The 17,637-nt window shown below is 37.5% G+C and overlaps 1 protein-coding gene across 1 annotated transcript in view; it reads left to right on the plus strand.

Annotated features, from left to right (window-relative positions):
* GABRB2 (gamma-aminobutyric acid type A receptor subunit beta2) overlaps positions 1-17,637 on the plus strand; it is a 233,196-nt gene that overhangs the window by 1,978 nt on the left and 213,581 nt on the right. The window lies entirely within an intron of this gene.

Genomic DNA, 17,637 nt, shown 5'->3' on the forward strand with positions numbered 1-17,637 from the left:
GAGGGTTTATGTTTTATTATGTTTCTGTTGTCTAATAAAGTCTATTATGTATTTAGAGTGACTCTTGTGGAACAGTAATGAATTGGGAAAGTAAGAATTCTTGCATCTGTATATCAATTGCATCACTGTGCAATGGGGAGGGCTGCCTGTCATTTAACCTGTTCATATCTGGACTGATAGGAAAACTGTTCATATGATATATGTCTTTTTAACAATTTCTAAATATGGTTAGACAATGAATATGATGAAAGATAGATAATGTATAAGCTAGGAGTATTCATGTGATATTGGCTACTTTTAAAGAGATCCCTTGGTTTAATAGATATAATAACGTCATTATATGATATTATATAATGAGAGCATAGCATCAGCTATTATATTTTATAATGAGAGCATAGCATCAGGTATTATATTATTTTCGTCTTGAAAAACATGTTTTCCTTTCAGTTATGGAGCACATGTTATTGACAAATGTCCTCTAATGTGTTTTCATGCATACTAACCATTTGTGATTGATTTCCTGGAGATTTCACAGATCATGTGATCTCATTGGTTCCTTCCTGGTGATTTCATTCCGGTACTAAAACAGATAAATCCAGTAAATACAACAATTGTTGCCAAGTGAACCATATTGCTGCAGATAGTAGAGGAAAGCCATCTGTGGTGGTTTCCCCTTCCCTTAACTCAAAGCTGGCATTAACATAAAAAAGAAAGAAGAAGGGTTATATATAGCACAAACATACATATGAAAGGGATGGCAGGAAACCTTATACACTGTATGCCTTGCATATTCACTTTATATTGAAGTTAGAGGGAGGCAGCCACCACCACCATACATGGATTCCATGGGAGATTTACCTATGGTATTCATTGGCGGCAGTGCATGTTGCTAGGAAACTTATAAAGCTACCACGTGCATCACAAAGTCTGTAGAATTTATTTTGTGAACTCTTACATAACAGTTATTCTGTTTTTGACTCACCACTAAAAATAGATTTTAATGGTACAATTTGAAAAATAGAGAAAGGTTGTACAGTCTAAGGCTCCCTACACAGGAATCTGCTTGGCCCCTTGAAATGGACCTGTGTGCTGGTCAGATCCCACAGACCGAGCACAGTGCAGTAGATGGGAGTTCTTGCATCATAGTTAGTTATGATGCAAGGAGTCCCTTTCCACCAACCGAACTTCAACGCCATTACAGTTATCACTGCGATGCAAGGAATTTACTTTACATAGATTCAGTGTCCCATCCCACTGTTTTTCATTTGAAGTGTCCACTGACACCATTACTGTCTGGCTTACACTGTCGCGCTGTACAATATGAACGCCGGACCAAGCTCACAGCGGTCCGGCGTATATTCATGAAGGGCAGTCCGAGGCACTGTTTCTCCCCCGAATCACCCATCCCACTCCATAGGCCAGTGGTGACTGCCAGGCTTCATGCGGCAATCACCGCCTCCTAGTCCGGCCCCCTCATGAATACACCGGACCGCTGTGAGCTTCGTTCAGCATTCCTATTGTACAGCACGGCAGTGTCTGCTAGCTTTATCTGAGGTTTTCTATAATGCTAGCAGTGTAACACTGCTACATATGTTGTAGCACTAGGAGCTGCTTACTGTCTCCTTCAACCGCTTTAAGGCAATCACTGCCGCTGGTTCAAGAATCCATAGCACTTCCTTTGCATTTGCTTAATCAGATTATAATGACCCATAACTGACCCATAAATAGTTGTTGCCAATGTTGGACTAGGATGCCTAGGGCCCACCGGTAAAATCCTTTCAATTTTGTCCAATAGAAAATCACCTTTAACACTCGCCTCAGACTAATGGTCCTGGGAGCCCCTTCAGTAACTTGCTCACTGGGTTTTTGTTCAGTTTAGGCCTTCTTAGCCCTGGGACTTAAAAAATACAAACCCACAGAGTATCAGGCCTCAGGATGCTACAAGGTGACAAGGCCCGAGCTGGTAGGATACTGGTTGGCTAAATTTTATATTTATAATTCATCTTAGTCATACAATGCATCAACAGTATATAAATGAGCTGGGGAGTCTGTTACATGATCTACCCATATGATTATACAGTATTAATTCATAAAAATACATTAAAGGGACTCAATCATGCTTGAGACTCATTTGGACCCACTTGCTCACATGTAGATCAGTCTGAGCCTGTCGGTTGTCATAATACATTTTGTATATTCAGATGTGTTGTAAAACTATATGTAAGTAAGATCTATTAGTTTATTAGAGTAGAGAACAGTTGAAGTTATCAAGAGTTTAATAGGAAATTTCCAAATTATATACCTTGGGGTTTCCACTGGGTCACAATTTCAATATAAAATGTAAGCGAACACCTTCTGAATAGACATTAAAAGGGTTGGATGATTGAAAAATATGGTCAAAAACAGTGCTACACCTGACTATGGCTTCAGCTGATATTGCAGCTCAGCTGAATATAGATGAATGGAGCCAAGTTGCAATAACACTCATTACCCTTGATCAAGAGAGAAGCACATTTTTGAAGAAAGCAGCCATTTTTCAACCTCTCAGCAAACCTTTGATGGTAAATAGTGACCATTTTCTCTTTGGCTACCTATCACATTGCGATTGTGCTACCATATTTTCTAGTGGAGGGTAGCTTCCCATGCTGAGTGTTTCATATTTTCACTTAATCCCGACCACCCAAAGTGGCACATCCCTTGTCCCAGTTTCCCCTGCACAGATAGCAGGAGCAGGATGGGTCTCCTACTGTCAAAGAAAGCAGGAGGCCCCAAAGTGAAGGTAGAAGTGGTTTATTACTGCTTATACCTTCTTCTTTTCTCACTACATAATGCAGAAGGAGCACTACGGAGTGAATAGATTGCCTGGTCTGAAAGAATTAGCCAGATCTGCTGAGTCTCATCAGACCAAGTACATCTCTGATAAATACATCTATAGGGGATGCCCCAGTTTAAGACTTGTAAAAATTATAAATTTAAAAAAACAATGTTGCTTTTATAACCTCATGGGGAACATATGAAGTAGAAAAAACACACACACATAAAATATAAATATATAAGTGCATACTGAAATTTTCAGTAAGTTTTTAGCAGGGGATTCTTTACTATTAAAAAAAACACTGCTGTAGTCGCTTTGTTACCCTGATTATATTATTTTATATATCAAAATAACCGCCACATAATGCAGAATAAATTTATTTGCTAAATTAAATTCCTCCATCCTATATTTACCAAATTAAACTGACAATAAGTATATATATATATATATATATATATATATATATATATATATATATATATCTATCCAATAAAAAATGTGCATAGCATAGCTGTGGTTGGCTAGTCTCCACCAGGTGTCAAACTGCCTAATCACGGCCATGCTCAAAGCTACCTGATTGGCTACTTTGCAGCTGATCAAAAAACATGTTTGGGTTAGGCAGATCTGCCATATGAGGAGGCCAAACCTAAAGTTTGAGTCCTCTCATCTCTACTGTTAGGTGCAAGGATATAATTAAGGTACAGGAACTAAGATTTTATAGCAGGATTTACAGTAAACAGCAGGACTCCTATGAAAGACCACAAGAGTCCAGATTACCCTGCCCGTACATAGATTGTGTCAGGTTTTTTGATGTCAAAGTTGTCAATCACTGTGTGAGAGTGGAGCAAGGAGGACTATTACTGCCTCTCTTAATAGAAAAGTCAGAATTTACTCTGCTTACCTATATATCCTAGAGCTTAGCATCTATCTCTATTATATACTGCTCAAAGATCAGCAGAAATTACCTGACAAGTTCATTCTAAGAAATGATGAAGACATATGTATGTAGTCATGTACAGTAATATAAAACAAATTGTTCTCAGAAGGTATTGGGTGGTTGATACTATGACAAATCTTGACAAAACATTATCTATGTCAAACCAGTGATGTGATTTTGAATAAATATGGCTGACATTTCTATTAAGACTCAGGTCAGAAAGCTGCTCATTATAAATAGTCAAGGTCTAGAAATTTTGTCTGCCTTTTTTATGTTGCTGTGCCTTGTGTGTCATATTTAATAAGTAATTTGCCTGACAGTTTTTTTTTGCTCAATTTGGGTGCAGCACTTCTAGTCTCCCTACACTTTTTGGCACAATTCTGGTGCAAAATTAGACCAACAAAAAGCAAGTCTACTAACTTCTAAACCCATTCATAAATTTCACATTTCTGACGCTCATTTGTTCTTCTTACAACACGCCACAATATAACATCACAGTGCACCAGGAAAACTGGTGTAGGTTTCTGTGTGAAGGATTCTGAAAATATCAAGTGGCCCTAATGTGTTTTACAATGGTTTGCCAATAAATGTCAGTATCAGGATTACCTTTTGCGCCAAAAAAAATTGTCCCTCGTAGAGTGTTTCCAAAAATATTTTGTTCCTATATGTCTCTTTTTCCCTTGCCTTTCTTCTTTATTTAAGCAGTCTCTGTAAATCAGTTTATTTGTCCTTATATCAATGACAGCTAATCAGATAAGAAACTGATATTGGCCCTAATGACTTAACTCTTTAGATAGGCTCTAGGTGTAAAAAGAATTAATCATTAGTCTTTATATCCAATTTGAGATGAACAGATTTCTCAATGCTTTTCGATACACTATTCAATACAGATGGCAGGGCGGAAACAGCACAGAGAAGCTGCTTTCCTTCATTTTCAGCTTTTAGTTTTGAAAAACTGCTCATAGAATACTACAGACAGGGAAAGAGCAGAGAGAGTTAACACTCATAGCTAAGTAACAAACAGTAGAGAGAGACCTGTTTTCAATCTGGTAGGCAGATTTGCCATAGAAAGGTAACATTGTAACATGTGTAAGGGGCATGTGTAAGGTAATTGGAGCCTGTTTCTTTACAAACTAAGCATAATTTCTTAATGAAGTACATTAGAAAAATGTTCACAACACCCCCCCCCCACACACACACACACACAAACACACACATTGTCCAAAATCATCTAAAATGACAGTTACTCTTTAATGAAATATATTACAAAGTTCACTTTTCTCACCTGCTCCGTTTAAGATATTTTCAGGTTGTAACAAGGGAAACATTGTTTCTGTCCATGAATAGTTGTGGCAGGGAGATGCCAGAGTAGTATTTCTGCTAAAGTGTGAATTTTTCTCATAGAAAGCTGGGTGGGAAAATCTTCTGAAAGTTGGGTCTTTCCCTGGCAGTCTAAAAAGCCATCTGGGAAAGCTATAGGCCATTTGTGAACTCTCCCAAGGATTCGCCATGAGGAAGAAACAAGCTATTCAAAAGGTCTGTGAAGCTATGACCACAAGGAAGGTGGCTGTTCATTGTGTATTTCATGGTACTGGATATTGGATACAGGATATGATGGTCAGAGAAGTTGGTTTAGTTGGTGGACAGACAGGACTAGATTTTTGTTTGTTAACTTCTATACATTATATACTATAATTACTAACTCATTTGAATTTTGGAGACCTCCCGGATTCTTCGAAGAATGGGCATATCTTGTAAGAATTCATCTACATTTGCTGGACCCTCAGACATTTCATGTGTGATTTTGATACTTTATAGGGTCAATATGGGGATATACTTTTGTAAAATGATCAGTCCCTAAATATTTTAGGCCACTCACTGTTCCATTAACACATGTTAGAAATTTGCTATATACTGTCATTGCTTACTATGAAGAAATGAAAATGGGCAATGTCAGTTTGAAACCGGAATTCCCTGTGTAAAATTAAAACACTTGCTGTGGCTTCTCATCTGACCCAGGAAAAATGGCAATCATAAAAAGCTTTATTGCCTCCAGATTACCACATAATATACACAGCAAAGGTATCCCCAGTTTTATTGGTTCACTTGTCTCCTAATAAAGGTTTACATCTGATATGATTCAGTGGCAGATCAGGTCGGACTGTAACTATGCAGCACCTGGCACCCTCAGTGTTTATCCTCTATTAAAGGTTTTATTGAGAGGAAACATTGGAAGAAGATTAATATTTGTGACTTCATATACTCTTTAACAGGATCTTTGTCTATATTTCCATGTTCTTTCAATATGAGTATATTCCATTGCTAGGACTCTAAAGGTGAACTTATATTTTATATTAGAAATTCCTGCAGTATTTTATTAATTTCTTAAGATGTTAATTTTTGAGAAAGACAAGAGCAGGGCAACCAAATCCCCATGGTTGCCCCATCCGTTCATCAGTACAATACTAAGCAGCCTGAATGCTGACTGCATGCAGGGAAGCAGCGGGAGAAGTGATGATAACAGACACATATTAGGGAAGTGATTTCAATGTAACTACCTGATAAACATATGTAATTGTTCATGAAGGTAAACATTGTCTGAGTTTCAATATAATTGAAATATATTGCAAACATTGTAGCATGTTATCTGAATGAGATAAGCACTCCTATTGTGGAAAAGGGTATACCAGAATAATTATTCATCATAAAGTAAAGTGAGAAAAGACAATGCTGGATCAGAAAGTTACTAAAAGCCTGAAAAGTTGTTTTATTTTATAAAATTATAGCATGTACCCAATCTAAAATTCTCGCATTTTTTTGTAAATCGATGCCCCACAGTGTCTAGCCATCCAGTCCCCTGCCCCCAGTATATAGCTATCCAGGACCCTGGCCCCCAGTATGTAGCCAGCCCCAGTATACGGCCAGCCAGCCCCTAATGTATAGCTAGCCAGACCCCTCCCCCAGTATATAGCCAGCCAGCACCCAGCAAATATCAAACCCCAGTATGCCCAGCACATAAAAAAGAAAGTGTGATGTCAGCCACTGCTGCCATCATATTATGTGTGCCGGCAGCCGCACACACACTCTGATGTCAGCAGCGGCTGATGTCATAGCCTTTGCCTAACATTGCACGGACCTACCACTGCCGGACATTAAAAAGGGACCCTGGGGGGGGCTGCTGGTCGGAAAGGTGAATATTGAGGGTTTTTTTTCTAGTATAAGCCAAGTTTGAGTTTTTCAGCTATTATTTTGTGTTAAAAGACTCGGCTTATACTTGAGTATATGCAGTACTTGTTTGCTTAAAGGCTATTCCTCCTCTCCATATACAGACACATGCACATTTGGTTGAGCAAACATCTGGATGCAACTTTTCCCTTGCAAGCAAGGGAATACTTTGAACATGCCATAAATGATTTTTATTGAGTTATCTGCATACATATTAGTGTCTGGATACCATAATACACATAATTTACTGGTACTATCAATTACAGGCAGTCCTCGAACTATGTTATAGGTTCTTTAGGTTTGTTTTTAAGTTGAATTTGTATGTCAGGTATAATTTATAATCGTAAAAATAAAAAATTATCCCAGTTACAATTCGATTTTAAAAGTTTTGTGCAGGGCCGGGAACAAGGATTATTGATAAAACTTCATTAAAGACACCTTTCAGCTGATCACTGCACCCTGGGACTAAAGTAAAGCATCCAGGGAGCTTCATCAGAGGTCACAGTGGGCAGAGAGGTCCATCTGTTACTAGGGATCATAATATGTAAGTTGGGTTTCCTTAAGTCAGGGACTGGCTGTAGCTGATTTATCTCTATGTAGTCATCACAATATTTAGATATTTAGAGCAATGTTATTATTATCAATTATATACATTTTTTCTTTACATTGGCAAAAGGAAAGAAAAATTATAACTTTATGACTTTATCACTTTCATTGCACCTGTAACAGGGCTCTGACCTACTGCACCATGCTTTGTATCCGATTCTGGTGTCTACTTTGTAGTTGTAGTTCCTTCAACCCACCCAAGAGAGAAGTCTGTGTGTGACATCAATCTCTGCACCTCATATAGTGTCTTCATTAGCCATTGTATTTTAAGGTCATAAGAAAATAGCTTCCTTTGGGAATGTTGCCACATTCTCATTTACCTATTAAACCTCATTAGCCATTTGTCCACCCAGGCCTTAAGTTTCCATAAATCTCTCTGTAATGTTATTTTATCTTCCTCTGTATTAATTGCATTACAGAGCTTAGTATCATCTAAAAAATATTGAAAATTATAAAGGTCATTAATAAAAATATTACAAAAGAACGTGGCCTGATACTGACCCTTGTGGCACACCTCTGGTAACTTTAACCAAGTCTATGATTTAAGCCAGTTACTAACCCAAATACACAGATTTTCAACAGTCTAAGTTTTTGTACTAGTCTTTTATGTGGTATAGTATCAAATGTTCTGGAAAAATTGAGATACAAAACACAGGTCCAATCTAGAACTTTCTAAGTTGATCAGATTTGCCTGACCGGACAAATGTATTGTGCTGATCTATAGAATAACTGGTTAGTAACATAGTAACATTTCTCACTATAAAATATAACATGAAAACAATTTTTCTCTCTATACATCTTTCTGGCTCTCGAAGCTCTAGATGTCCCTATAACATTATCTCTACCATTTTTCATACAAAATGCCTTCTCTAAGAGTTCTCTGTCTCCCTGTTGTAGATGGTGCAGTAGAATCCAATGGCATCCTCAGCCTTTTCTCAGAGTATCATGTTACTATGGTAACAAACATTCAATGCATTCGTCGCAATGCTGTATATCCTGAAATATCAGCATCACATATGTGAAATGGTTGTGAAATGATTTACATTTACTAATCTTGAGTTCAATCTGTTTTACACAGTACTAGTTCCTTATACAGGGTCAATATTCCTTTCCTGAATGGGTCATCAACTGACAAGAAAACAATAACTTACTAAAAAAAAAAAATCAGTCGACGTGTTCAGCCCAGTTTTTCAGTTGCCTATATAATATTATGCTACCAAAAATTAACAATAACATTGATTTATCATGAAAAATTTAACTAAAGGAACACCAATACCTATTCCTCCAGGGGACATGCCTTGCTCCTGCCGCAACCATGTACTCCCTGATGCTTTGGACCCCTGATGGGCCCTTGGTGACAACATCCCATGCATTGCAAAGAACAAGATATTCAGAAGAATCCAGAATAGCTCCTTGGGGACAAGCGGTCACCACAGGTACCAGTAATGCCCTCTAGAGTATTCAGTATCACTGCTCTCTTTGGGAGAAAGCAAAAGAAGGCAGAAAACTTTTCAATACTAAGCTAAAAAGGTCTGCACGTTACACAATGATCAATTTCTGCCAGGGTACCTTAATAAATTTGAATCAAAGTGGCAGGGAAACTGGTGGTGATGGGGGGATTTATGTGCTTGATGTCCAAGACATAATGAATGTCCTCCTTATTGGGTGATTGTTGGGAAAAATAATCCGTCAAAGAAAGTTTCAAGAATGATCCTGGAAATATCGTATGTACTTCAGCCTGGCATCTGGAATCATGTTTTGCAGACTGTGATGGCCTGTATGGGCTAAAACATGGTTGTGCAAAATGATGGCTTACCAGATTTTGTTATCTCTAGCTTTATGGGATAGAGTGTTTCTCTTTCAAATACACACATTGGGGGTATTCTATCATAGTGATGACACAGTTTGTGCCTTTTTGTACATTTTTTCCTCCTTCCATGAAAGAATCTTGCTAACGGCAAAGTTTTGCTGGCAAAGTTTTGTGCCTATATCTGACCCAATTCAGCCAACTTGTGCCAGAAAAAAGTCTCCAATTTTGTACAACTATTATTATAGGTGCACAAAAGGCCCAAAATAGGCAACAATTTATTATAAAAGGCACATATAGAGAGCATAATAACTATGATATAGGACTTGTTCACCTCCATGAAGTATACATATGGAGCTAAAGGGGACAAAACAAATATGTGCAAGGAACTCCTTGCATGATATTTTGATTAGAATCCCTAATCGCTTACTGATTAAGTTGAGATTTTTTAAAGGGATGCTGAAGAATATGGTGCCATGTGTGTGTGTGTGTAGGGGATTTCCTTGGGCACCACTGACCAAGCTGCAGATTACTATGGAAACAAGTTTCTCAAGGTGACTTGAGAAGGTTATTATTGACGGCAAGAAACACTGTCTCCAATACCGGTGTTGTGCATTGTGTGCATTTTGGTTGTGTTTTATACAAATTTTACTGCTGTATATATGGGGTACATGTCTACCCCAAGTTCTCTGTAACCCCTGTGCTGCTTTACCACATGTTCCTACCATACTGCAGGATTATTTAAATCCTGATAAAGATCTCTATATTCTGTCATATACTCAGGTTTCTTTTTAGATCATGAAACTATATATTTTATCGAGTCTGACTTTTATCTATCAACATTCTACATTTTCCAAACATTCTAAAGTTTCTGATTTTATATCATCACTTCTATTTGTGTTGAATTCACTGTTTTCACACACTACAACCCTAAGGACATGTTTTATAATCTTTGCTGAATAATTACATTGAATAACAAACTGAGAAATGTTGAGCAATCCATATGCAATAACTAATCTGGAAACAGTGAAAGATCTTATTTATATTTCATACACACCTTCTGCTTGAATTCCTCCCTCTTTAGTATGTAACTGGAGTACGCGCTGCAGGCTTTAGATACTGTAGAGTATAGTGCGTGCATATAAAATTTTGAATAACTACAAGAAATTGTATGTTCTCTGTTTTCTGAAGCCCAAGAAATGATGCTCATGATTTGTAACTCAATGGAAGAAAAGCTTTTCTCAATGGTATACAATTTTCTCTACTACGCTACAGTAAATATTGTGCCATGAATATAGAAAGATAGAAAGCCTAAAGCTAGAAGCTTTAAATAAGAGTTGTTATTTTTGGTGAGAGTAAAATGTTGTTTTTTTTTATTTAAAATGGGGTTTCCTAGATTCACACATTTATTTTTGGCAATTATTTTTTTCTTGTAAAAGAAAAAAATATGCATGCCAATATCTCTCCTCTTCTTTAGTTTACTGAATTGGGTCCCATTACCACGATTCACACTTTATATTAAATGGCTACAGCATTGTCAGTGGCCTTAGCCATATAAGACATGTAAGGATAACTGACAGAGCCAGAAAGGGCGTCTGTGATGTAGACAGGAGCCCCTGAGGCTCAGTTGCATAACTTTCGAAGACATTGGCTCACATTAACTAAGAACTGTGAAAACTGCACTATATGCAGTTACCCTGTGTAGTGTGCAGAGGGCGTCAGATTAAGGATTTCTGGCACCCATTCTTCATGAATCTGGCGCTCCCTGCACTGCACTATTTTTGGTGCACCTTTAAAATGGGGTGTGCAACACAGTTCTGTCTGACTTTTCATGTTAAATCTAGCGCGTCAGTCTGACTTTGCACCGGAACGCCCTTTTCAGTGCAGAAATTTGTGCTGCATGAAGAATAGTGCATCCCCGACACAAAAGGGTCGTGAATGAGACATGTGGGGCAGACCCTTCTTAAATACATGTGCAAGCAGTTTGCACTGGAAAGAATGTGCAAGTTCCGACAGAAAACTGGCGCACAGAGCTTAGTAAATGTGCCCCAATGTTCTCCAAAATAAGGCCATTAGAAGACAAATGAAGAACGGACCCTGTTTCAGGGGACACACATGTATGCTTGCTGTACAATACTGACACCAAGTGGTAGATTTCCTTCATTTTTTTTGTTTAGTAATGCTTTAAATTGAAAACAGCAAAAAAAAAAATTCTTTGTGTTACTATAGTAAACCACCCATATCTTCTTCACACTTGATCATTTGGAGCTGTGTAAAGTATAATTTTTTCATTGATACTTATCTGCATTTTTATCAATGGGAAACCTAATGTTTTTTATTTTAACTTTTTATGTGCATTCTAGAGAGAACGGTGATCTGATTTTTTTATGCCTTCAACTTTTTAACATTTTTTTCAAAATAAATTCAGGCTTCCTAGGATACTTGAAACTAAGACAGGTCTGGACACTCGTTAATTTACTGGGATACCACTGTGTTGCAGTATATTTTGAAATTGTTGATTTTCTATTATAGTCTACCTCTTGCAGTAGCATTGCAGGGATCATTGAATGATGGACCACCAGGTGGTGGTCATCGACACCATCTGGGCACCACCGCTTTCCTGCAAAGTGGTCAACAGCTGTGATCGATAGGTTGCCTTTAAGGTTTTAATTGTCAACAGGAATAATCTATTTCAATGCTAAATATTTTGATATATAAGACAGTCTTTCCAGTCTTTCTCTGCACTATATCATGTAGAATTTATTTTACACATGACTTCATTATTAGTTGAGAGTAATCGTAGGTCATAAATTGGCCACATATTGTGAAAAATGCCAAACGCTGACAAGTGTTGATAATAAAGACATGCTTTTAAAAAGTCACTGGTGAGTTAGTGAGCAGGGCACACTGAAGAGCAAGCACATATGACTAATTATATGAGTCATAAATGACTGATATTGAGCACATGGTAAAGCTCTCTGCACATAAGACATGTTCTTGAAACTTCACTCCTTAATTGATGTAGAACATTTCCTTTTCCTCTGTGTGATGAAGCACTGTATTCATTTCTCAACTCTGCAGTGATGAAATCACTGATATATTAGAGAACCATTTATAACAAGGCTTTGGAATATGCACATTTTTAGTTGATGGGGCAATTAGATTGGGATTTATTCTAACTGCCTCTGATTTAGAACTGTAAGATTAAAGGATGGACTTTATGGATCTGTGTCTTTTTAACCCCTTAATGCAAAAAGACGTTCCAGAACATCCTGTTGTGTAGGGGGCAGTATGTAGTGGGCTCAAGGGCCTCTTCATACTCACCGGGTGTTTGCTGCACAAAGTGGTGTTAACCCTTTGATCGCCACAGGCAAGGCTGCTATCTTGGCTCGGATTGCCATCTTGGCTCGGATTGCCATCTTGGCTCGGATTGCCATCTTGGCTCGGATTGTTGCTCCTCGTGACATCATCGGCAAGTGGCGATCCATTGCCATGACAGCCTTGGGTCACACAAAGATCTGAGGCTGTCATGTTTTAGGCTATCTATTACAATTTGCGATCTGCACATTGTAATAGATGATGTGCAAAATCCCCATATACTGCCATACTGTAGTATGGCATCATATGGTAGCATCAATCGGACAACCTAGGGTTAAAGGGGGTCTGAAAAATATTCAAATCACCCCCCTTTCCCCAGAAGTTATATAAATAAAAATAAACTGTAAAAATCATAAACACATTCGGTATTGTCGCGTCTGAAAATGCCGGAACTATCAAAATATAATAACCTTTTTTTTTTTACTGTGTTTAACCATGTAACGGAAAATAACACCCAAAGTAAAAAAAATTGCACTTTTTTGCCAGTTTGAAAAATATAAAATATCAATAGAAAGTGATCAAAAGGTTATACAGTCCTAAATATTGTAGCATTGAAAATTTCATCAAAAGTCACAAAAAATTATATCACACACAGCTCCATATACTGAATTATGAAAAAGTTATTAGCTCCAGGAGATGGCAAAAAGAAGAATTTTTTTTGTACAGGTTTTAATTTTTGTAAATGAAAGAAAACATTATAAAACTTATACAAATATTGTATCTCTGTGATCGTACTGACCCAAAGAATGAAGTAGACCTGTCATTTGGGGCACTCCAAACCCACAAGAAAATGGTGCAAATGCAATTTTTCATCATTTTCACTGAATTCAGAATTTTTTTCCTGCTTCTCAGTACACGGCATGGAATATTAAATACGATCACTATGAATTGCTATTGTTATGCAGAAAACAAGCCCATACACAGCTATTTACATGGAATTGCTGAGAGATCAGGGGAGAAGTACCCCAGGGGGCTTGTTATAGCCAGAGCTCCTGGAGACTGAAGGGGCTTTGGTGAAACCCCCCTCATAGCACTTCCATTCCATTTATATAAATATTAAAGTATTTTACTTATTTAGTAAAACTAGGGATCCAAATTCTAGTAAACATAGGGCTGTATCCACCCTGCTGGGAGCTACCCAGGAACGTTAATGGTAAATGGCTCTTGTAGAACTGCTATCTATTACAACAAACTACAAGTAATCATCAAGTTAGTTGCCTGTCCCCAATGCCTTTCCTACACAGTGCCCTCATATTAATTCCAACCAACTCCACCCACCCTTCCTTCATGAAGGGGGGGGGGGTTGCTTCCCATGACAGCCCAGAGCATCCAGACAGCAAGAAAATTAAAATAAGCTTCATTCCCCTTTCCAGAAACATATTTAAAAATAAACAATAAGTAAGCAAACAAAATCATATTACAAAAGGATCATTTAAAATCATTATGCCCCAAAATGCTAATCTAATAAAAATTTTAATTATTTTCCTGTACTGGACAAAAAATAACAATATATAAAATTATTTTAACTTTCTTTTTTACATTTTTACATTTTTTTCATCCAATCGCTTGTTCAAGACTTTACACTGTAATACACTTATATTGTAGTCTACAATGTAAGTAACTGAGCATGCCAGGAAGTGAAACCTGGGTCAAAAAGGTGTCGGCAGCCTCGAGGAACATGCTGGACCCCGGGGTTCCACAGGATGGATCAGATCCCCCGGGAAGCACACCAGGGGGTCCAATCCACAGTGTGACACACTTATACGACGTATGTGGTTTGTAAGGAGTTAGACACCCAGTATCGAAGTTTTTCTGATCCCAGGTATTAGTGCCGGGCCTGGGCTGTGATGTCACAGCCCTACACTGGCACCAGCTGGACCCAATGTCCTGCAATCTTCTTCTGACATGCCAACTTGCAAAGAAGAAGTACCCTTAATGGCCGCTGTAAAAACGCTATCATTGTCTATATTGTTTCAGGTTTGTCTTGCAAAAAAAATCTGATTCTGTAAATGGAAAATAGATTGTTTTAGCTTTTGATAGAAAGAATTTAAAATAATTGAAGTGCAAATAAAAAAGGCTACATTGCCTTAATAGTAAGATATATTATTTTTGTAATTTGTTATGGAAAATTTTATATTTCTTTTATGCAAAAGAAATTGAGTCTCCTCCAGCTCCCAAACAAAATAATAAGTTTCATATTTAGGAGTTTAAATAGTATAAGCTTTATTAACATTGTATTAAAAACAGTGGTGCGACAAATATCTGACATGGTTCAAAACAATTGACGGTTCTTAGTCATAGCCTATCACTGTGACTGTCACTTTGTTATGGACTCTGGACCATTGACCTTTACGGGATACATTTTAGGAAGAGGTCGTGGCTTGAACCATTGTAAATGGTGGATTCTGTTTTGGGCAGGATTTATCAAGCTTTGGTGCATTATGTGCCCCTTTTTTACATTATTTCCGCCCTTTTGTTCATGCCGATATATCCAGGGGCTATGGCCTGTACAGACACTGGGGCAGATTAATAAAAAAAGTTAGACAGAGCAGAGTTAGACTAGACAGGCTTATTCTGCACCAGATTCAAGTGTGTAATGCTAGATGATAAATCTTTCTTTGTATAAAACTGTTTAGTCGTGCTCTGCACCTCCTACCATACTATTTGGCTTACTTTACGCCAGAAAATTAGGGCACAATTCTGTTGGGTTAGCAGTATTTCCTTTTTGGTACAAGACAACAACTCCTTTTACTTAGCCCCTTTTGTCGAGCTAGTCGTAGGAGAGCCAGAAAACTGTCTAAAACCCTTTAAAAAAATTTACCCGAGTTAGTTTTATCCATGTGTATATAATCAGAACTGCCGGATTTTAAGGATTATAAGTATGTCTGCTAAAGGAATCTGCACCGTCGCATTTACAATCACCGTTGCATACAGTGGTTGCCTGTGATTCAGGGAACGTCAAAGACAACATTGTGAGCCGAAATTTTCACCCCACACTTTCCAAAATCCACTTATTAACCACCATATACAGGAGCCTTGGTCTTCTTCTGGTGTGGCAGTTAAAAAGCTGAGCCATAATTGATTGCTCTTCTGCCACAGGTCATTAATATGAGCTCTGAGCTGTGATTGGTTACTTTAGGCAAAGAGTAGATGACAGCTTGTGTGAGGTAAGATGGAAAACCCACATATTGACATAGAAAATTAAAAACAATAATACCAAAAGCTTAATGGTGATGCATTACCTTTAATTATTATGCATATTAGATTATTGGCTACCGTGTAAAGTGCTGTACTGTGATCTGTAATTGTTTAATTTAGTAGATCTGTGGAGGAATCTGCTGTTGGAATAATGTAGTTTTGATTTGGTCACAAAATAACATTTACCTAAAAAAATAACATGTTTGACTTTTATTATTCATGCTTTCTGAGTGCCAGTTAAATAGAACCTAGGTGTTTAGTCCAAGCTTAAGAGGTTATTCTATAAAGGATGAAAGGCATATTGATTCATTTTGAAGCATTTTGCTCTGATATCTTGCGTCACTACCTTAGCTGCAAGGTCACCCTGTCTGTTATGTAATCTTCTGCAGAATTACCTAGGAACCTCCAGTACATCAATAAAAAGATGAATGGCCTCTTTGTACTGTATATAAAGTGCTTGTTTTATCATCTCTACTTAAATGTATTTCCTGACAGCATAAAACAAATGTTAATCATTAATAAATAGTGAAAGAATTAACAGTATTGTAGAAATGTAACAATACTGACGTCAAGGATGTCTTTTGGATGGATGCAGGGGAATGCATGTTTTATTGCCGGCTTTTATTTACATTGTAGATCACATATTGTTACAAATATCTCTTCTATCTTTCAGTTTTATAGCATAGATGAAATGTTAGCTAACGGAAAATGGATTTCATGCAAAGTGCTTTATAGAAACTATAAAATCTGACGTGGAAAGGTAATTAACACATTAGCAAGGACATTACATTTTACTGCCCACCCAGTAGTTTCCATTAGGATTGAGTGTTGATGAGATATAGCAAATAGCTAAAAAGTATTAGAGATGTCTCTGTAGTTAATTCAGTTAAATTATGATGAATCCACTTATATGGAATAAGCAGCAATAGGGGTTTTTAATCATGTTACTGTTTTATGATATGTAAGACCATCTCTTAATTTATACAAAAGTGAAGAAGCAGAATATAGCATGTCAAAATATGGGGATTTTAATGATCCCAGAGATTAGATAAACTATTTACAAAAGTTCATAAGGAAATGTTGGAGCTTCTTTTCTTAGCATTGCATGTTGTGCCGTTCCTCTTTTATTTCTCCCAGAAATTCTTGACAAAATTGTCCACTGGGCGCTACCATTTAAAGGGAACCTGTCATCAGAAATTGGCCTAATAAACCACGACCAGCAAGTTGACAAGCATCTGAGCAGCTTTTAGATGATGTTTCTTTCATGGTGTAGTATGGTGGCATCATACAGAAAATCTACTTTGAAGTGAGATGTAAATTGGTTTAGTGAAGTCAAGGAAGCCAAAAGTTTAACACTTTAGTCGGCTTTCCCTGCCTAGAATGCCCCATTCACTGTATGTGATGGTCCTGCATCCAGGGGTATCAGTGACTAGATCTCCTGAAGTCAGGCACATAATGTTAATCACATAATAGGAGGTGTTCAGAGGCAGGGAAGCTTGCCATTGTTAAACTCTCCACCTCCCTCACTTTATACACCCAATTTACATCTCACTTCAAAGTTGATTTTCTGGATGATGCCATCACACTGGGCCATGAAAGAAACTTGACCTAGAAGCTGTTGACAACATGCTTGACAACATACTGATAATAGATTATTAGTTCAATTTCTGA

The sequence above is a fragment of the Engystomops pustulosus genome, chromosome 4, assembly GCF_040894005.1.
Source record: "Engystomops pustulosus chromosome 4, aEngPut4.maternal, whole genome shotgun sequence".
NCBI classification, from domain to species: domain Eukaryota; kingdom Metazoa; phylum Chordata; class Amphibia; order Anura; family Leptodactylidae; genus Engystomops; species Engystomops pustulosus.